The sequence below is a fragment of the Chiloscyllium plagiosum genome, unplaced genomic scaffold (genome assembly GCF_037043375.1).
Source record: "Chiloscyllium plagiosum isolate Xiang-an unplaced genomic scaffold, Cpla_swu_hap1 HiC_scaffold_23, whole genome shotgun sequence".
Lineage (NCBI taxonomy): Eukaryota > Metazoa > Chordata > Chondrichthyes > Orectolobiformes > Hemiscylliidae > Chiloscyllium > Chiloscyllium plagiosum.
Genome location: NW_028270161.1, coordinates 51761470 through 51784514, shown reverse-complemented (window position 1 = coordinate 51784514; position 23045 = coordinate 51761470). Strand labels below are relative to the sequence as shown.

Genomic DNA, 23045 nt, shown 5'->3' with positions numbered 1-23045 from the left:
TGGCGATTGGATCTATCTCTCAAAGAGCCAGTGCAGTTACAATGGACTGAATTGCCATTCAGTTTCACTCTATTGCTTATTTGGTCCAGTTTGCTTACTGAAAAACAGTACATTTCAAATATAATATATCCATAATAATAATAAGCTATCATTAGATTAGCTTCCCTACAGTATGGAAACAGGCCATTTGGCCTAACAAGTCCACACCAACCCTCCAAAGAGTAACCCATCCCCCAAAATCTGCACCTGACTAATGCACCTAACACTATGGGCAATTTAGCCTGGCTAATTCACCCAACCCTAACATCTTTGGATTGTGGGAGGAAACCACAGCACCCAGAGAAAACCCAAGCAGACACAGGGAGAATGTGCAAACTCCACACAGCCAGGCACCTGAAATGGGAATCGAACCCAGGTCCCTGGTGCTATGAGGCTCAGTAGTGCTAACTACTGAGCTGCCCTATAACAAGACTTTCCCTCCCAACAGAGAGTGAAATGACAATACTGTGAGTGTTTTCTTTTACAAAAATTAACATGGAACTGCTTAAGAATCCCTTGAACACATCATTAGAATTATATTCTTCTAAATATACACAATACACTCACTAAATACTAAATATAGCCACCAAGTATACAAAACGAAAATCTCTATAAAATGAACCAACCCTAACTTTAATCATGACACATCCTACTTTATCAAAATTTTAAATAGCCCTATGACTATAGCAATAAACATAGATCTTCAAATGTAGTGTATAGTCAGGTAACAAGCAAGTGCTTAAGGAATGAGGAGGACTGACTCAACACAGTCTACAAAGTTCTCAGAATTGCTCTCAATTTCTGAGTTTGAGCTGGAGCTAAATTGAGAAGAAAGCCAATTACTGGAGATACTGGAGATGTGACATAGCAACAGAAAGTGCGAGAAACTCCGTAGGTCTGGCAACATCTGTGCAGAGAGAGAAACAGAGTCAATGTTTTGAGCCTGGTATGCCTTGTCTTCAGGGATAGGCTAGATTTGAGTTCAGAAACGAACCTCCGAAATGCCAAGTGCGTGTGGCTTCCATGAGAAGGTTTTTATATTTAGCATAAACCTTTCCCTGGAATGGAACACCACAGAAGGAACTTTGGAAAATGGAAGAAGATAGAAGCAGGAGCTGTCCGTTCCATCAGGCCTCGATGTCGAAAAGTGTGGATCTGGAAAAGCAATAGCATCTCTGATAAAGGGCTTATACCCAAATCGTCGACTCTCCTGCTCCTTGGATGCTGCCTGACCTGCTGTGCTTTTCCAGCACCACACTTTTCAACCCTGATCTCCAGCATCTGCAATCCCCCCCCCTGTTTTCTCAGTCCATCAGGGCCTGTTGAGCCATTCTTTTAAATCCTGGCTGATCTAAACCAGATGCTGAGGAGAGCCAGGTATAAACGCATGGTTTGTTCAGGAAACAAAGCAACAGGACTCGAACTTTGTTCATTGCAAGGGTGTTAATAGCTTTGCCCCCCCACGTGTGCTCTATATCTAGATCTGCCAAATCCGATAGGCTTTCAGTGATGTATAGAGCTTCCTTGATGATAGTGTTCTCTCTAGAGTACAACTCAAGATCGTGTTCCACCTACCTCTCAAACTGCTAATTGCAATCTGCGATGACTTTTCAAACTTTTGTTTTCAACTGAGCTGCTTTCCTTGTGGATGGACTTGTTGCCTTTTTGATTTCTTTGCACACGCTCAGTTTAATCCTCTTTCCTAACTCCACAACGGTTAAGCTATGATGAAGCAACATCACAAACACTTGTATCGCTGTGACACATAGTTGAGTTTTGGCATATATTCTTCTCCTTGCTTCTGTCAGTGAGATACAAAGACGGTGTTCATTGACACTGGCAACTGGGAGACTCATTGACTGCATTTTGTTCTGGAGGCTGATTGCTTGGACAGGCACTGGAAAGGGCAAGCAGAAATTCAAAGCTCAGCTGGTCCAGAACAGGATCCAGACAAAGCAGAGTGAATCATACATCTGCCCAGCCCACTGTCCTGCTGTGCAGCACAAACTGTCGTGCCTGAGTGGGCCTTATGAGCCACACCAGACAATGACTAACAGCGTTAATCGGCATGGCACAAACCATCTTCTTACAATTTGGAAAGCTGCTACAGGAATAGTAACACCATCTGTAACGTTTGTGGTGAGCCAATTATTCTTGCGTTGATTCCCAATATATAGAATAACAGAAGATAGAAAAATATGATCAGCTGCAGTGCTCTAGCAAATCACAGAAAAAACTGGAAGAACAACATCTCATCTTCAGATTAGGAACTTTACAACCTTCTGGACTTAATGTTGAGTTCAACACTATCAGAATGTGAACTCACTCCCATTTCTTCCCTTTCTTTTAGCTTCATTTAAACACGTCACTGTTCTGAAATTGTCTGGTGCCATCCCTTGTTTTGGTTGCAGACTCACGTCAAGGTTTTACATTTAAAACAAAACGTATTCATTACTTAAGACCTCAGCAGGAATTTTATTTAGGGGACAGACATAATTACCATCTGTTACAATAATTACATATATGTGCAATCTGTTTACTTGTACCAGTAAATCTTTCATTGCATCGTTCATGGAGAGTCAAGAGGATTTAGATAAACAATGTTGATTAGGCAGGCAGTGGAGGATTTTGAATTATTACAGAAGATGCCCTTGGGAGCTGCAGGAAGACAGTGGTTGGGTGCAACAGCTACGAGTTTAGGGAAAAGCTTAGAGCACAGCAAAAGGTGGATCTCAGTCTAAAAGCTTTGGGGTTAGAGATGGAGTGGGAGTGCAGTTGGTGGAATCCATTGGCTCGGTGTGCCACTGAAAGGAGATTCTGGGAGAGCGGGAGCAAGTCTCAGCAGCCAGGATCATTGGTCCAGGGATTTGGGATGAGACCACTAGGGAAGGAATGGTTGTAGCGGGGAGTGTTACTGAGCACAGAAACCACTGGCAAAGGCATCTAGGGAACAATGAGAGATAGAGTCCTAACAGCTGGAAGTGGGGAAGAGTGTTGTGGTTGTGGTAGACCTTGGAATGTAGTGAGAATTGAGGGAAGTTCTGGAGCATTGGAGGCCCAGAACACAGAAGGCGTAATGGCTGAGAGTAAGGTGGTGAAAAAGGCTTACCTTTATCAGTCAAGACACAGCTTACAAAAGCAGGGAAGTCATGATGGAATTGTGCAGAACTTTGGTGAGACCACAGTGAGAGTACCATGTGCAGTTCTGGTCGTCACATTACAGGAAGGATGTGATTGCACTGGAGGGGATGCAGAGGAGATTCACCAGGATGCTACCAGGGATGGAAAATTGAAGTAATGAGGGAAGGTTGGATATGCTTGGGTTGTTTTCATTGGAGGAGAGAGGAAAGAGGGAGAATCTGAATGAGGTACAAGGTTATGAGGAGTATGGACCAGAGTGGACAGTGAAGCAGCTTACTCAATGAGTCAGTCACGAGGGCACACAAGCTCAAGGTGAGGGGCAGGAGGTTTAGGGGGAATGGAGGAAAAACCCAGAGGCTGGTGACAGTCGGAAATGTGTTGTCTGGGATGTTGAAAGAGGTAAATTGCCTCACACCTTTAAAATGTATCTGGATGAGCATCTGGCACATCAAAATATTCAAGGCAATGGGCCAAGTGCTGGTAAATGAGATTAGGTTGAAAGTCAGGTGCTTCTTATGAGTTGGTACAGACTGGATGGGCTGAAGGGCCTCTTCTGCACTGTATGATTCTATGATTTAGAGCCTGGTGACTGGGAGAGAGATTTCCTTGCATTTAGTAACAGTAATTTGGTCTACAAATAAGGGAGTACAGGGAGGCAATGGTTTGGCAGTATTATTGCTAGAATATTAATCCAGCGACCCTGGTAATGTTCAGGGGACCAAGATCTGAACCCTGCAAAGGCAAGTGGTGGAACTTGCATAATGTTTTCTTAAAAATTGGGAATTAAAGATTGAGTGGTGAGCAGAGAGGGAAATCTGCCATTCTTACTTGGTCTGGCCTCCATGTAACTCCAGACCCACAGCTGTGTGGTTGACTCTTAACAATTAGGGATGGTCAATAAGTACTGGCCCAGCCAGCGATGCCTACATCCCATGAATAAATAAAACAAAGAATTTGAGGAGTTTACATATTGCAACAAACAAAAGATTGTTATTGCAAGAACAATAAACAGTCTAAAATTAGCTTAAAATCAATAAATTCACCAGTTTCTTTTGGTGCTCATATCCTTAAACACCCAAAATACGTCAGAAATAAATTTTCACTTACTTCAATGAAGATGAACAGAGTCATGCTGAATTTGAAATGTACAGCAGCACATCAGGAACATATCTTTCAAATTGGTTGAAATTACGTGACAAACTGAGATCCTTTGCTTTATTCTGATTGAAAAAATAAATATATGTTTGATAAATTACCTTTTTGCTTTTTTTCCAACTGTCAGCAAATCAAGTGGGCGGCACGGTGGCACAGTGGTTAGCACTGCTGCCTCACAGCGCCAGAGACCCGGGTTCAATTCCCGCCTCAGGCGACTGACTGTGTGGAGTTTGCACGTTCTCCCCGTGTCTGCGTGGGTTTCCTCCGGGTGCTCCGGTTTCCTCCCACAGTCCAAAGATGTGCAGGGTCAGGTGAATTGGCCATACTAATTTGCCCGTAGTGTTAGGTAAGGGGTAAATGTAGGGATATGGGTGGGTTTCGCTTCGGCGGGTCGGTGTGTACTTGTTGGGCCGAAGGGCCTGTTTCCACACTGTAATCTAATCTAATCTAATCTAACTCTAATCACAAGTTTTCTCTGTTAGTAGTTCATTGACTGCAAAGTGACAGTACTAATAAGTGTAAATGTTAGATTTGTCTGAACTAGAGGTTCGAGAATTCAATAGCCAATTCCTTTAAACCTCATTTGAAAACCTCCTGTCATCAGACTAAGTCATCAACTCACGTTGGAGCACATACAACTACATGCTGCAAAACTCCTTATGCTCAGAACGTGAAGATTTATTTGGAAATGATGTTAGGATGACCTGAGGTAAAGCAATCCAGCCACAGTCCAGTACTGAAAACAGAAAATGCTGGCAACCACAGTGGGTGAGGCAAGATCTGTGGAAAGAGAGCAAGGTAACCTTTCGGGTTTAGATGACTCTTCATCAGAGTTGACATCAAATGTTGAGGGGACAGCATTTATGCAATAGTGTGGGGGCGGGGGAGGTGAGTGCTGGGGGAGAAAAGGTGCAGACAGAGCAGATGAAGTGAGAATGGCTGTCAATGGTGCCCACATGTCTGTCCTGGGATTGCTGCAGTGCTCTAGCAAATCACAGAAAAAACTGGAAGAACAACATCTCATCTTCAGCTTATGAACTTTACAACCTTCTGGACTTAATGTTGAGTTCATCACCATCAGATTATGAACTCACTCCCATTTCTTCCCTTTCTTTTAGCTTCCCTTGTTACATTCTCAGTCACCATGTCCTCTCTCCACTCCAGTGGGACCATCTGCTCTTTCCAGTTTGACATTTAGGTACACAACTGTTCTGCCATTCTCACGTGAAAATTGTTGTGAAAAGGAATGGGGTAAGTCCTTGATTAATCAAAATGACACTGATTGTATGTGTTTTTCATTGTGAATGTGGCTGGAGAAAAGAAGGAAGGATTTGTCAGGTTTAGGCAGCAGAGATCGAGTGAATCATTAGAAGAGTATAAAGGCAGTAGGACTTCAGAGGGAAATCAGCAGGGCAAAAAGGGGACATGAGATAGCTTTGACAAATAGGGTAAACGAGAATCCAAAGGGTTCCTTCAAATACACTGAGGACAAAAGAGTAACTAGGGAGAAAGTAGGGCCCCTCAAAGATCAACAAAGCAGCCTGTGTGTAGAATCGCAGAGATGGGGGAGATACCAAGTGAGTATTTTGCATCAGTGTTTACTGTGGAGAAAGACATGGAAGATATAGAATATGGGGAAATAGATGGTGACATCTTGAAAAATTTCCATATTACAGAGGATGAGATGCTGGATGTCTTGAAATGCATAACAGTGGATAAATTCCCAGGACCTGATCAGGTGTATGCTAGAACTCACTGAGAAGCTAGGGAAGTGATTGCTGGGCACCTTGCTTAGACATTTGTATCATTGATAGTCACAGGTGAGGTGCCAGACGACTGGAGGTTGGCTAACTTGGTGCCACTAATTAAGAAAATTGATAAGGAAAAGCCAGGGAACTATAGACCGGTGAGGCTGACGTCGATGGTGGGCAACTTGTTGGAGGGAATCCTGAGGGGCAGGATGTACATATATTTGGAAAGGCAAGGACTGATTAGAAATAGTCAACATGGCTTTGTGCAAGGGAAATCATGTCTTACAAACTTGATTGAGTTTTTTGAAGAAGTAACAAAGAGGATTGATGAGGGCTGAGTCGTGGACGTGATCTATGTGGACTTTACTAAGATGTTCAACAATGTTCCGCATGGTAGACTGATTAGCAAGGTTAGATCTCATGGAATACAGTGAAAACTAGACATTTGGATACAGAACTGGCTCGAATGTAGAAGGCAGAGGGTGGTGGTGGAGGGTTGCCTTTTGGACTGGAGGCCTGTGACCAGTGGAGTGCCACAAGGATCGGTGCTGGGTCCACTGCTTTTCATCATTTGTATAAATGATTTGGATGTGAACATAGGAGATATAGTTAGCAAGTTTGCAGATGACTCCAAAATTGGAGGTATAATGGACAGCAAAGAAGGTCACCTTAGAGTACAACAGGATCTTGATCAGATGGGCCAAAGGCCCTAGGCATGGTAGATGGAGTTTAATTTAGATAAATGTGAGGTACTGCATTTTGGAAAGGCAACTCAGGACAGGACTTACACACTTAATGGTAAGGTCCTGGGGAGTATTACCGAACAACAAGATCTTGGAATGCAGATTCATATGCCATAGAGTCATAGAGTCATAGAGATGTACAGCATGGAAACAAACCCTTCGGTCCAACCAGTTCATGACGACCAGATATCCCAACCCAATCTAGTCCCACCTGCCAGCACCTGGCCCATATCCCTCCAATCAGTTCCTATTCATATACACATCCAAATGCCTTTTTAATGTTACAATTGTACCAGCCTCCACCACTTCCTCTGGCAGCTCTTTCCATACATCACCCTCTGTGTGAAAAACTGCCCCTTAGGTCTCTTTTATATCTTTCCCCTCTTACCCTAAACCTATGCCCTCTCGTTCTGGACTCCTTGACCCCAGGGAAAAGACTTTGTATATTTATCCTATTCATGCCCCTCATAATTTTGTAACCCTCTATAAGGTCACCCCTCAGCCTCTGACGCTCCAGGGAAAATAGCTCCAGCCTGTTCAGCCTCTCCCTATAGCTCAAATCCTCCAACCCTGGCAACATCCGTGTAAATCTTTTCTGAACCCTTTCAAGTTTCACTATGTCTTGAAAGTGAAGTCTCGATAAATAGGATAGTGAAGAAGGCATTTGGTATGCTTTCTTTTATTAGTCAGAACATTGAGTATAGGAGTTGGGAGGGGTTGCAGCTGTACTGGACATTGGTTAGGCCACTTTTGAAATATGGTGTGCAATTCTGTCTTCATCCAAGAGCATTGCTGTTGTGAAACTTAAAAGTGTTCAGAAAAGATTTACAAGGATGTTGCCAGGGTTGGAGGGTTTGAGCTATAGGGAGTGGCTGAATAGACGGGAGCTGTTTTCCCTGAAATGTTGGAGGCTGAGGGGTGACCTTACAGAGGTTTATAAAATCATGTGGGACATGGATACGGTAAATAGACAAAGACAATAGACAAAGAGGTGAGGGAGTGCAGAACTAGAGGGCAAGGTTTAGGGTGAGAGGAGAAAGATTTAAATGGGACCGAAGGGGCAACTTTTTCACACAGAGGGTGGTACGTGTATGGAATGAGTTGCTCGAGGAAGTGGTGGAGACTGGTAGAATTACAACATTTAAAAGGCATCTGGATGGGTTAATTAAGTGTTTAGAGAGATATGGCCAAGTGCTAGCAAATGGGACTGGATGAGGTTGGGATAACTGTGCGGCATAGACGAATTAGACCAAAGGGTCTGTTTCCGTGCTGTTCATCTCTGTGTCTCTATGCGTCATGCTGAAAACTGGGGTCCCATTTTGTCAAAATTTGCTCCACTTATTCAGAAATATTTATGCAAGAAATTGGTATAACTCATATTATTTGCAAAACCTTTAGTGCAGCATTGGTGGATCTCCTGTGATGTTGTTTACAGCGGGTTTTATAACAAATGCAAATGTGAGCCATACAGGAGATTTTGAGACCAATGATTTACTGTGACTGAGTAAGACAAATTATACTATTTTTGGATTTTTACCAGTGCATTCTGGGATCAGAACCATGAACCATGAAGCAATAAGATGTGAAAGCTCAAAGTAAAAGGCCGTTCATTTGGATATTTTTCTTTCTCAATGTATTTGATTTACCCCTGAATATTTCTAACAGTAAGAATAACTGCCCACTGATATGGAAATTTCCTAGTCGGTGGTGGTTATGTGGGACTTTGAGTGTTAACTGTATTGGGTTAGTTCAGGTATGAGGAGGGAAGAGCTTAATGATTCTGAGCTTTGACCGAACTGAGATTGTTGTGGAGAAATAACCTAGGGGTTGATATATTATTGTGTGGCAAATAAATTGTAGCATGGACCATGTCATGTTATTTACTTAATGCTCTTTCCTTACAATCCATTGACGTCTCTAAAATGTTTAAATTAATTATAGACTCACAGCACAAAATTTTCCCTTCTTGGATACGTACTGAAATGCATATTTAGAGTTAAGTTTCAGATACAATTGAGTGTAAAGAGGATTAAATGATCTAGTGTCATTATTCAATGATATGAGAACATTCTCCTGATGTATAGGCCAATTGACGTAACTAAAAACAGGCTTATTGTTCATGCACCTCATTTTCCAAGCTTGTGGAGTTTTTGCTTCCACAATTCGGTTGCTATGTTTACCTACAGTCACTCGTATTTGGAACAAAATAAATGAATTAGCAGCATAAATACAGGTCAATGGTTATGAGCTTATAGCAATGACAGAGACATGGAAATCAGAGCTGGGAACTAAATATTCCGATGTACGCGATTTTTTGAAAGGACAGACAAGAAGGTGATGTGGTATCTTGCTAATAGAGGATGGAATAAGTGCAATTGCAAAACAATGGTCTTGGATCAAAAGGAGTAAAATCCATTTTGTTAAAGGAAGAATTAATAAGGGGAAAAAGACACTAATGCAAGCAGTCTATAGGTCCTTTAACAGTAGCCATACTGTAGGAGACAAAATAAATCAGGCGGCAGTGAAGACAGGTAAAAAAGACAGTAGATTAATTATGGGTCATTTCAATTTTCATGTAGATTTGGATAGTCAGATTGGTAGGTGGAGCCACAAGGAGGAATTCATAAAGTGTGTTCGGGACAGGTTCCTAGTATAATAGGTTATCCAGGCATCAGGGTATTTGGATCTGGTGATGTGAAGTGAAACAAGTTTAATACATGATGCCAGAATAAAAGATCCTCTCGAAAACAGTGACCATACTGAGTATTCAGAGGGTGAGGGAAGAACTTGGGTTGGAAATAACTGCACTAAGCTTGAATCAAGGGTAACTACATAGGAAGGAGGGCAGAACTAGCTTTAACAAACTAGTAAAGGAGTTTAGCAAAAAGGATGGTTAAGGGACATTGGCATTTAAGAAAATAGTTTATGGTTCACCACAAAGTTATATCCCAGTGAAAAAGAAAGATTCCAGGAAAGAGATAAACTGACCATGGTTAATTGGAGAGTCAGGGATAGCTTCAAATTGAAAGCTATTCACATTTAACGTGGCAAACATTAGTATGCCAGAGGATAGTGAAAGTTTTCAAAACCTTAAAAGATGATCAAGAAAGAAGGAGAAGATAAACTTTGAGAATAAGCTTGCAAGTAATATTAAGATGGACATCAAGGGTTTCTTATTACATATAAAAAGGAAGAGAAAGGCCAAAGTTAGCATAAACCTCCTGGAGAACAAGGCTGGAGAAATAATAAGGAACAGGAAATGACAGGAGAATTGAATAAATACTTTACATTTGCCCTCACAATGGAAGGCATTAATCAAATTCCAAAAATGCTAAATGATCAAGGGGCACATGTAAGAGAGGAAATAAATATAACAGCTGCTAGAGAAAAAAGTGCTAAAGGGGGAAACTAATGGGGTGCATAACTCTTGTGTCCCCTGCCCCTGATGGAGTGCATCCTATTAAAGGAAGTGGCTACTGAAATAATGGATAATGCATCGCAATCTACCAGGAATTCTTAGATTCTGAAAAGTCCCAGAGGATTCGAAAACTGTCATCTTAATTTAGTAAGAGACAAAAAAAAAGTCAAGTATGGGCCCTGTTAACTGAGCATCTGCTATTGGGAAAATGTTAGCGTCTATTCTAAAGGATCTAATAACCACACATTTCGGTATGTAGAATATTATCAACCAGTCAGTATGGTTTCACAAAGAGAAAACCATGCCTAACAAATTTAGTAGAGGTAACAAATTTGAGCAGGTAACAAGTAGGATAGATGTAAGGGAAGCAGTGGGCATAATACATCTGGATTTTGAAATGATCTTTAAAAAGATCTCACACATAAAGCCAAGCAAAGAAGATAAGAGCCCACAGTCTTAGAGGTAGTTTACTAGATACTGGACATGGAATTGGCTAACTAATCAAAGACAGAATATTGAGATAATGGGATTCATTTTCTGAAAGGCAACCTATAACTAGTGGTGTGCCTCATATAGACAATATATATTAATGACTTGTTTTGGAAAAGTGAAAGTAATGTCACCAAGTTTGTGGATGATACAAAAATAAGCAGAAAGACAAATGGTAAGGATGACACAAAACGTTTACAGAGATATATTGATGAGTCAAGTAAGTATACAAAACCTTGGTAGATGCAATATAATGCAAAAAATAAAGCAATGCACTTTGGCAGAAAGAATAGAGAAGCTGAATACTATTTTAATGGACAAAGATCTTCTGAGTTATAGGGAGTAGTTGGATAAGCTAAGACTTATTTTGAGAGCATAGAAAACAGAAGGGTGACCTTATAGATGTGTATAAGATCATGAGAGGCATGGATAGGGTGAATCCACTCAGTCTTTTTCCCAGGGTTAGGGAATCGAGGACTAGACAGTATCAGTTTAAGGTTAGAGGGGAAAGAATAGAAAGGAACCTGAGGGACAATTGTTTTACACAGAGGGTGGTACACATATGGAATAAGCTGCCAACGGAAGTGGTTGGGGCAGGTACATTAACAACATTTAAAAGGCATTTGGACAAATACATGGAAAGGAAGAGATTAAAAGGATATGGGCCAAGTGCAGGGAAATGGGATGAGTATGGATTAACATTTTGGTCGGCATGGACCAGTTTAGGCCAAAGGGCCTGTCTCCGTGCTGTAGGACGTTATGACTCTATAACTGCAGAAAACTGCAGCACACTGGCACTTGGGGATCCTTAAGCATGGGTCACCAAAAGCAAGTCTACAAGTTCAGCGGAAAATAGGGAAGGCAAGTGGAATACTGGCCTTTATTCTGAAGGAAATAGAGTACAAAAATACCTCTAAGGCCAGCTCCTTGAAAACCACCCTATACGGTTGATGGGTGGGACCCCAGGAGTGTGTTAATGCCAAACCTCTGACTGAATTTGATGAGCATCCCTGAGACATGACTGAGCTGACCCCCAATTGCTGTTGCTGGCCCTACAAGACTGAGAACAGCCCATTCCCTGCATTGTAGATGGACAGATACCCTGACAGTGAGAGGCCCTGAGCTGACAACTGAGCACGGCTAAGCACTTGGACTGAATGTGGGGTGTGTCTGGGCAATGGCTATCACTGATCATACTAGGACACCCTCTCCTTCCCACTGCAACAACGAGACTGAGGAGATATCCCTGCTGCTACCTTGCAGTGCCACATGTCAGTCTATCTGAAATTCAAGGCTGTACTTCCTCAGTGGCCTACAATGGTCTAAAAGAGGAGCTATGATGGTTGTGAGGGGTTAGCATATGCCAGGTACCAGTATCTGTGGAAGAGGAATGGGTGTGGATGGTGCCCATGGGTCATTCTCAGCACAGAGGCCATTTGCAGCGAGTGGAGAACTGAATTCGCTGGGCATCCATGCCGGTTTCCATGGTGTGGTTTTCTCAATGCCTGGCTGGTTTGGTGCATTTGAGAAGACAGAAATCTGAATATTATTGAGACATCATTAAGGCATTTAGCAAACATTAGTTCCCCTTTATTGGCAGGTCACAGCTACCTGATGAAAAAGATTCACCACTGCTGCTTGTAAGATGCATAACAGGTGGAGCGAAATGTTGCGATGAGACTCACCAAACGTCTCATCTGACTCTCCCCCAAAATCCCACCATAGTCCATGTCGCTCAGATCCCTATAATATTGTGCACAAGATCTCACAAATGTAGGAGTAATCTGGCACTAGGGAGAAATGCTAGTGTGTTGACTGAAGACCCCATTGTACAGTAAGGTTTGAAAAAGCCTTTTGAAGGTGTACCACATCCCATGAATGAGAAAAGAATTAATAAAGTATGAGCATTGAGTAAGCGTGCACCAGTATGTTCAGCCCAGACAGCTTTAAAGCTCTGCCATAAAAGTTAGCATTGAAGCAGAGGAAATGCAAAGAGGTGCCAAATTCAAGAGACATACATCAGACCACAGGGGGCTGCATAACAAAATTGATTTAATGACAGGTTCTAGTAAAGAAGAAAATGTGTTTGAATTTGAAGTGTCAAACCCCGTTTGAACAGAGGGAGCATGTGCAAAATCTCAGGAAATGTCATTTGTGGAAACTTGGTTAAAAAATAAAACTTGCAGATTAAAGTCAACCACTTCAATCATCATTCCTTGAAGCAATCCTTTCGGTGAACTCATTATGAATCAACCAAAGTGTCAGGAATTTTGGACCTTACACTACACTTGTAAAAATTGTTGAAGAAAACACTTCTAAACTGAAAGATGTTGATATCCAGAGTGAATGTGTTGGGTCAGTTCTATTGCAGTTCCTACATTAACACATGTTGATTCTTGCACTGCATTAGTGTGTGAAAGCAATGCTGTTCCACCATGTAAATTAGGTCAATTGAGTTTCAGTCAGATAGTACCAGGCCAATGCTTGCTATGGTGAATGATCTCATTTCAAAGTTAAAAATCACACAACACCAGGTTATAGTCCAACAGTTTTAATTGGAAGCACACTAGCTTTCGGAGCGACGCTCCTTCATCAGGTCATCGCTCCGAAAGCTAGTGTACTTCCAATTAAACCTGTTGAACTATAACCTGGTATTGTGCGATTTTTAACTTCGTACACCCCAGTCCAACACTGGCATCTCCAAATCATGATCACATTTCATGCATTTTCCTCCAATCTTCAAATCAAAAATTGTTAATTCCCAATAACATACAGGAACTGTGAATTGATTAAAGCACAGGGAGAGCATCTGAAACAAAAGTATAAAAGTACAAATACTGCAGATAGTGGAAATCTGAAATAAAAACAGAAAGTGCTGGTAAATCAGGATTTGTGATGCTAGAGAGATAGCATTAATATTTTATGGCAATGACCTTTCATCAACTGGACCTGTACTTGAAGGGGACTAATGAGAGGGAGCTGGAAGGAGGGACAAAATTAAATATATTTTTCAAAGAGCTTGCACCAGAATGAAGAGCCAAGTGGCCTCCTTTGAAGCTGGATTCTACAATTGAAACAACGTAGGCTTTTGGTGAAGGAGTGCACAAAGATGGGTCTAATCTTTAGCTGTATTTGCATCCAGCTAAAAAATAATCACTTTGGCATTAAATTCATTGCATCTGTGCCCATTAAACCAGTTTAAAAATATATTCAGTAAGATTCCAGAGAATCTTCACTGACTTTATGTTAACGTTTGCACAAAATGAAAAGAACAGAACATTTGGCTCATCGTTAACATTCAATGTTTTGCTGGTGTCAAGCTCAATATGTTTTATGTACAAATGTAGAGCAATGTTTTACAAAGACTTGTGGAGTCACCACTGTCACTCACAGATTGGGAGTGATTACCAGGCTTTGCTTCCCTCTTTTCATCAGTTAAAGCCTTCTTTTGTTGTTTTGCTTTTGATCTTTATCACCAAGCATTTTTCTTTCCCTCGTGATTGGTTTTCCACATTGCTTTTGGAATTAGGTTAGATTCCCTACAGTGTGGAAACAGGCCCTTCAGCCCAACCAGTCCACACCAACCCTCCGAAGAGTAACCCACCCAGACCCATTTCCCTCTGACTAATGCACCTACTACTATGGGCAATTTAGCACGGCCAATTCACCTGACCTGCACATTGTTGGACTGTGGGAGGAAACCAGAGCACCCAGAGGAAACCCACAGAGACACGGGGAGAACGTGTAAGCTCCACACAGACAGTTGCCCGAGGCTGGAATTGAACCTGGGACCCTGGTGCTGTGAGAAGCCCTGAGCAATAATTGTGTCAGTAAAGCCACTAAAGGTATTATATCAATGACTACACTTCAAAACTATTTAATTAGCTGTAAAGGGCTTTGAGGGGTCTGCTGATTCTGAAAACATATTGTATAAATTCAAGTGAAGAGAAAACCGAATTAATGTTTCCAATCTGGAGACCCTTTCTCAGAACTGAACACAAATGTTTGACTATGTTTTCTCTCCAAAGATGCTGTCAGACCTGTTAAGTTTCTCAGCAAATTCTATTTTTATGTCAGGTTTCCAGCATCCAGAGCTGTTTGTTTTAACTTACATAAATACAAGTCTTTGTTTTGCTCCTTTTAAAGATGATTGGAGAATTTCATGAGCTTTTCAATGGTTGGAAGCCCAGTGTTACCAAGACAGGTCTGTCACAGATACCTTGTTGAATCCAGTAGCATTCACTAATTTCTGGCTGTCAAGAGTCTCCTATTTTACAGGAATTGACACATGTTTTTGAATAACACCGTCATCCAGGGATGGCACAACATAACCTTGCTTTTGATTTTGAATGCAACATCTAGGCTGACATTTTGTGCAGTGAACAGAGTGCTACACTGTCAGAGGTACCACCTTTGAGACAACATGTTAAACTGAATCTGTCCCATCATGTGTTCATATAAGATCCCTTCGCACTGTTTCTCAGAACAAAATGAAAGGAGTCTCCAGTGTCCTAAGAAAATATTTATCCCTCAACCAGTACCTAATAAGATTATTTGATCATCATCACAATATTGTTTGAGTGACTTTGTGGGCAGAAAATTGGTTGATGGTTAGTTACGTTACAACAATGAGCGCATTACAAAATAACTTAATTAGATGTTGAACATTTTGAGATGTCCTAAGGTTGTGAAAGGTGCAGGATTTTCTTCTTGTGATCTGATCTGATCAGACTGAATACTCTTGCCTTCTGCATTTCAATGTCTATTGTGTTGTGAGCCAACAGAAGACCAGGAGAGGCGAAATGTTAAGGTACATGACAACTTTTTTATTTTGTTTCACCTCATTTTGTTTTCAATGTAGCTTGTCCTGGCCAGCAATACAAACGTAATAAGTACATGCTAATATGGCACTTCAAAGAATTCTCTTGCTGAAAACAAAAGTCATTTTTTACTCTCTTTTGTGAGGATTGATGAAGGCAGAGCAGAGGATGTGATCTGTATGGACTTCAGTAAGGCATTCGACAAGGTTCCCCATGGGAGACTGGTTAGCAAGGTTAGAATACATGGAATACAGGGAGAACCGGCCATTTGGATACAGAACTGGCTCAAAGGAGGAAGGCAGAGGGTGGTGGTGGAGGGTTGCTTTTCAGACTGGAGACCTATGTCCAGTGGTACGCCATGACGATCTGTACTGGGTCCACTGTTTTTTGTCATTTATATAAATGATTTGGATATGAACATAGGAGGTATGATCAGTAAGTTTGCAGATGACACCAAAATTGGAGGTGTAGCGGAGAGCAAAGAAGATTGCTTCAGATTACAACAGGATCTTGATCAGATGGGCTAATGAGCCAAGGTGTGGAAGATTAATTTAGATAAATGTGAGGTGCTGCATTTTGGAACGGTAACTCAGGGCAGGACTTATACACTTAATGATAAGGTCTTGAGGAGTATAACTGAACAAAGAGATCTTGGACTGCAGGTTCATATTTCTTGAAAGTGGAGTCACGATTGATAGGATAGTGAAGAAGGCGTTTGGTATGCTTTCCTTTATTGGTCAGAATATTGAGTATAGGAGTTGGGAGGTCATGTTGCGGCTGTACAGGACATTGGTTAGGCCGCTTTTGGAATACTGTGAGCAATTCTGATCTCCCTGCAAAAGGAAGGATGTTTTTTTTTAGATTAGATTAGATTACAGTGTGGAAACAGGCCCTTCGGCCCAACAAGTCCACACCGACCCGCCGAAGCGAAACCCACCCATACCCCTACATTTACCCCTTACCTAACACTACGGGCAATTTAGTATGGCCAATTCACCTGACCCTGCACATCTTTGTGATGTGGGAGGAAACCGGAGCACCCGGAGGAAGCCCACGCAGACACGGGGAGAACGTGCAAACTCCACACAGTCAGTCGCCTGAGGCGGGAATTGAACCCGGGTCTCTGGCGCTGTGAGGCAGCAGTGCTAACCACTGTGCCACCATGCCGCCCTCCAATGTTGTGAAACTTGAAAGATTTCAGAAAAGATTTACAAAGATGTTGTCAGGGTTGAAGGATTTAAGCTATAGGGAGAGGTTGAATGGGCTGGGATTGTTTTCCCTGGAGCATCTGAGGCTGAGGAGTGACCTTATAGACATTTACAAAATCATGAGGGGCATGAATAGGATAAATAGACAAGATAGTTTCCTCAGCATGGGGATGTCCAAAACCAGAGGGCACAGGTTTAATGTGAGAGGGAAGAGATTTATAAGGGATCTAAGAGGCAACTTTTTCACACAGAAGATGGTGCGCGTATGGAATGAACTGCCAGAGGAAGTGGTGGAGGCTGGTACAATTGCAACATTTAAGAGGCATTTGGATGAGTATATGAATAGGAAGGGTTTGGAGGAATATGGGCCAAATGCTGGCAAATGGCACTAGATTAATTTCAGCACGGCCGAGTTAGCCCAAAGCATCTGTTTCTGTGTTGAATATCTCTATGACTCTATGCCTGGAAATGTGAGGTGATGCATTTTGCAAGGTCACGTACAGGTGGAAATTATACAGTGAATGGTAGAGTCATAGAGTCATAGACATGAACAGCAGGGAAACAGACCCTTTGGTCCAACCCAATCTAGTCCCACCTGCCAGCACTTTCTTTGCTGTCCACTACACCTCCAATTTTGGTGTCATCTGCAAACTCACTGACTATACCTCTTATGCTCAGTAGTGATATGTAGGGGGATCTGGGTATGCAGGTCCACACATCACTGAAGGTGGTAGCGCAGGTAGATAAAGTAGTAAAAAAGACCAAGGCATACTTGCCCTCGTTGGAAGGGGCATTGAGTATAAGGATAGACAGGTTATGCTGAAGCTTTATTGAACTTCAGTTAGGCCACACTTGGAGTATTGCATACAGCACTGGTCACCACACTACCAGAAGGATGTGGATGTTTTGGAGAGGGTTCAGACAAGGTTTACCAGGATGTTGCTTGGTATGAGAGATTCTAGGTATAAAGAAAGGCAGGGTAGACTGGGCATGTTTTCACTGGAATGCAGGAAGTTGAGGGATGACCTGATAGAAGTTTATAAGATGGTGAACGGAATGGATAGAGTGGAAAGTATGAGGCTTTTTCCCAGGGTGAAGGGGTCAATTACTAAGGGACACAGATTCAAGGTGCAGGATTGGAGGTGGGGGTGGTAGTGGAGGTGATGGTAGGGGAGATGCTTAAAAGAGATGTGCAAAGAGTGGTGAGTGCCTGGAATGCATTGCCAGAGTAAGTGGTGGAAGCAGACACAATAGCAGCATTCAAAAAGCACCTGTACTTAAACATGAACAGGAAGGGAACAGAGGGATTCAGATCCTGTAAGTGAAGTATGGAAGGGCAAAATGTGTCAGTGCAGGCTACAGGGCTGCGTTCCTGAGCTGTATTGTTTTTTGTTCTCAAACAGACAATGTAGACTTCAATTCTGATACAGTGGAGAACTTAGCCAGCAGCCATTTTTGATTATGGTGGTGTTGTTTTATAAATCTTAATTAACAGGAAGTTAGGAAAGTCAGGCTTTGAGGAAACTTTCAGCTAACTCCCCCATACCTTCCCAAGCCTCCCTAGGCAGTAGTATTCTTACTGAGATATTAGGCTTTCATTCTTTGGTGTCAGGAACATAAATTCATTCATACCTGCACTACGCAGATATTCTCAAAGATTGTCTTACTCTCTGGGTAAAAACATCAGAGAACTGTGAGACCTACCTCACTTTGGAGTCAGGTTAGGGTTTAACAGCTGATTTACATGACACCAATTTGGAATCAGTACATAACCAAAAACCATGCTTGCATGATATTCTAGAGCACCTGCCAACATCACCCCAGTGAACTCCATTAATGCTGCTTCGGCATTATCCAGTCAAAATAAATCGATTCCAGTCTATAGCACCACTCCTTTGAAAAATAGCTTCAGAAAGTGACACTGTCCAGATGTAGTCTGAAGGAATCCAGATGAGTGATCACCCGAAAGTAACACAATGTCATTACTTTTCTGAAGCAGTTCACTGACACAGAGGCCTCTCTGAATATTGATTGAACAATGAATCACAGGGTTAAGAAAAGTGGATATATGTCAACGCTCTGTGTTAAGAAATGGTGGAAAGTTGCAGAGTTGATGGCAAGATGAAATTCTGCAAAAAGTGTTGACAAAAAGCTACAATTAGTGCCAGGAACTGAAAGAGCTTGTCATATGACGAGCGGTTGAGGACTCTGGGTGTGTATTCAATGGGGCTTAGAAAGATGAAGGGATATCTGATTGAAACTTGTAGAAAACTCAGAGGCCTAGATAGAATGGAGATGGAGAAGATGCTTCCACTAGTGCAACCTCAGAGTGAAAGGTCAACTCTTTAGAACCCTTTAGATAAGGAGGAATTTTTTCAGTCAGGGGTGGTTAATCTCTGCCCGATCAATCATTCTTAAAGCAACCAGAATAGGCAGTCTAAAATGGCTCATAATTCTTTTTGTGGAGCCAGGACGATCAGAAGTTGTCCAAGCAATCAAAGAGACCTGAGAATAGATTAGATTAGATTACATTACAGTGTGGAAACAGGCCCTTTGGCCCAACAAGTCCACACCGACCCGCCGAAGCGCAACCCACCCATACCCCTACATATTCCCCTTACCTAACACTACTAGCACATGCAAAGTTTCTTGAAAGTGGAGTCACAAGTAGAAAGGTTGATGAAGAAGACTTTTTTTAATAGATATTTTTATTAGAAATTTAACATTTTTACAAGTTTACAAAAATAAACAAAACTCTCAAGAACAAACATTGATATACAATTAAATCTTAAATATACAATAGCCAAAATTTAACAAAAGAAAAAATACCGAGAAAGAAAAAAAACAAAACTCAACTAACTACTAATCTAACCTACAACTAACCAGAGTGTATATTTAAGTCTCTTACATTATTCAAATAAGAGAGAGAGAAAAAAAACAAAAAAAAACAACGGATAACATAGAAATTGGGTAGTGAGATACATGCTCGGAATGTATCTCAAATATAACAAAACTCGTATTCGTGCGGGATTCCTCTCCTAAGGGGTCCCAGACCAACCAGGTTCGTAATCTCAATTAAATAAAAGCCCTTGTTAGGATAGCCAAAATATCTGTATTTATGTAATTCATGAAGGGCTGCCATATTTTATAAAATAATTCTGTCTTTCGGTGCACCATATTAGTAAGGAAGTCAAGGGGAATACATTCCATAATTAATTTGTGCCAATTTGAAAGTCCAGGGGGGCCCTCAGCCACCCAGTTTACCAAAATATTTTTCCTTGCACAGAAAGAGAGAATAGAAAATAGTCTCTTCCCGTACATGTCCAGGGAGGGAAAGTTCGAAAAGCCCAAAAGGAGAGATACAGGGTCCACTTTAATTTCCGTTCCTAGAATTTCTGTCAGCGTACTTGCTACTTTAGTCCAATATCTACGGATCTTATGACAGGTCCATAGGCAATGTACAAGAATACCCACATCTATTTTAAATTTGGGACACATTGGAGATGCTCCTGCCTTAAATTTTGCCAATCGATCTAGTGCTATGTGGGCCCTATGAAGTATCTTCAGCTGGATAGCCTGAGTTCTGTTACAGATGGTAATTCTTCTAGCATTTTCCCAAATGTCATTCCATGTTTCTATAGAGATTTCTAGTCCCAAATCCAGATCCCATGTCCACATCTCCCGATACTTCATCATGTAGTAAATGATAAATAGTACTGACGGAAGATACCCCCATTGGTCGTAGCACCCTACATTCTCTATCTGATTTATAAAGACTATCTAATAACATAGTCTTCTTCTGTATATAGTCTCGAATTTGGAAGTATCGAAAGAGGTCTCCATTACGTAATCCGAATTTCTGACGCAGCTGTTCAAAAGACATCAAGACCCCATCTTTAAATAGGTCCCCAAGACATGAGATACCCCTGGATCTCCAGAGTTTAAAAGTGGCATCTGTTAACCCCGGTTGGAATCCCCATGCTCCCACTATCGGCACATAGGGGGATGTTTTATGTGAGTTGCCCTCATTTTGCCGCATTATATTCCAAGCTTTAATTGTGTTTAGTATTATAGGGTTTTTACAGTGATCCGTAATGATTTTCCTCTTGTCTGAAAATAAAAGGTTAATAAGTGGGTATTTTACTTGAGAGGGCTCGATGTCCAACCAGATTGATTGTGGATCAGACAAGACCCAATCAGCTATGTAACTTAATAGGGAACTTAACTGATATTTCCTAAAATCTGGGAAGTCCAATCCTCCCCTTGCCTGTGGAAGCTGTAGCTTCTTCAGCTTAATGAGGGGCCGTCTATGATTCCAGATAAAGGAACCCAACCAGCCATATAATTTACGTAGTGCCAGCCTCAGCAGCATCACCAGAAGCATTCTCATAGGATATAGGAGACAGGGCAGGACATTGATTTTGATTAGTGCTATTTTACCCAGCAAGGAAATTGGAAGGTCTCCCCATCACTGGAGGTCCTGCCTTATCCTTTCCAGTAAATGCACAAAATTAGCCTTGTACAACTGACCAAATACTGGGGTAATAAAAATGCCTAAATATAAGAAACCCTCCAGGGACCAACGAAAGGGAAAAGGGATCCGTCCACTAAGTGGGGTATCAAAGCAAGGCCACCCATTGGCATAGCCTCCGATTTTGAAAAATTAATTTTATAGCCTGAGAATGCGCTAAATGTATTAATAACTTGGATTAAGCGAGGTACGGACATCAGAGGATTACTGAGGAATAGAAGAACATCATTTGCATAAAGGGTAATTTTATGTTTACCTGTACCAATCCTCGGGGCCGTTATATTAGGATCTGCCCGTATAGCTTCTGCTAGTGGTTCAATTGTTAGCGTAAATAACAATGGCGAGAGCGGACATCCCTGATGGCAGCCCCTACCCACACTGAAGCTATCCGAACCTAATCTGTTGGTAACCACAACTGCTTTGGGATCAATGTTGAGACCCATTTGGTAAACACCTTTCCAACGCCAAACCTTTCCAATGTGTAAAACAAATATGACCATTCAAACCTATCAAATGCCTTTTCCGCATCTAATGAAACTACTACTCCTGGTATCTTTCCCTGATGACAGGCTTGAATCATATTCAAAACCCTTCTAATATTATTGGATGATCTACGGCCCTAAATAAACCCCGTCTGATCCTCCTTTATGATATGTGGCAGTACCCTTTCTAGTCTCAAAGCTAACGTTTTAGAAAGGATTTTAAAATCTACATTTAGCAAGGATATTAGTCTGTATGACGTACAATCTTCTGGATCCTTTCCTTTTTTAAGGATAAGAGAGATATTTGCCTCTTTCAGTGAAGGCGGGAGACAGCCCTGACTATATGCATAGTTATACATGTCCATAAGTGGACCAGCCAATATTTCTGTAAATTCTTTATAGAATTCAGCTTGAAAACCATCTGGGCCCGGTGCCTTACTGCTCTGAAGTTGCCTGATTGCGTCAAGTATTTCTTGGACTATTAGGAGAGCATTTAAGACCGATACCTGTTCCGGAATTAGACCCGGAAAGGTCAAATTTTAAAAAAATGATTGCATCCTCCTAGTCCTGTCTTCATAATCCTGTGATTTATATAAATCAGAATAAAATTTTCTAAAGATTGCATTAATCTTTTTATGATCATGAGTCAAAATACCCGTACTTTCCTTGATAGACGTAATAGTTCGAGCGGCCTTTTTTTCTTTGCAAGAAATGCTAAGTATCTACCCGGTTTGTCACTAAATTCATATAACCTTTGTTTTGCAAATAATATTTCCCTCTTAGCCGTTTGGGTAAGCGTAGTGTTTAGAGCTGTCCTAAGGGCCATAATCCTTTGCAATTTAATAATGGAAGGTCTATCAGCTTATGCTGTTTCAGCTGCTTTTAAGCGAGCTTCAAGCAGACGCTGTTGTTCTCCCTTTAATTTTTTCTGGGTTGCTGAGTAGGAGATGATCAAACCTCGCGCGTAAGCTTTGATGGTCTCCCACATCATTGATGGGTTGCTAGTCGTACCTAAATTAATTTCTAAAAAAGTTTTAAATTCTTGAGAGAAGTACTTTACAAATTTACTATCTTTCAATAGGAAGGGGTCCATACACCAATGCCGAGGGGATGTCCCATTGTTCCTCGCCTTAGTTTCCATATATACAGCAGCGTGGTCGGAAATTGCTATACTACCTATTTTACAGGATAATATGGAATTTAAAAAAATCAAGGGGGCAAAAAACATATCAATTCTGGCATGACATTTATGTGGATTGGAGTAAAAA

The 23045-nt window shown here is 41.4% G+C and overlaps 1 long non-coding RNA gene across 1 annotated transcript in view; it reads left to right on the top strand.

The window, feature by feature from the left end:
• Window positions 1–5458: 5458 nt before the first annotated feature.
• Window positions 5459–23045, top strand: part of LOC148145897 (uncharacterized) — a 118942-nt gene continuing 101355 nt past the window's right edge. Inside the window, exon 1 of the long non-coding RNA XR_015761223.1 lies at window positions 5459–5586. This is a non-coding gene — a long non-coding RNA (uncharacterized LOC148145897). The remainder of the gene's footprint in view (window positions 5587–23045) is intronic.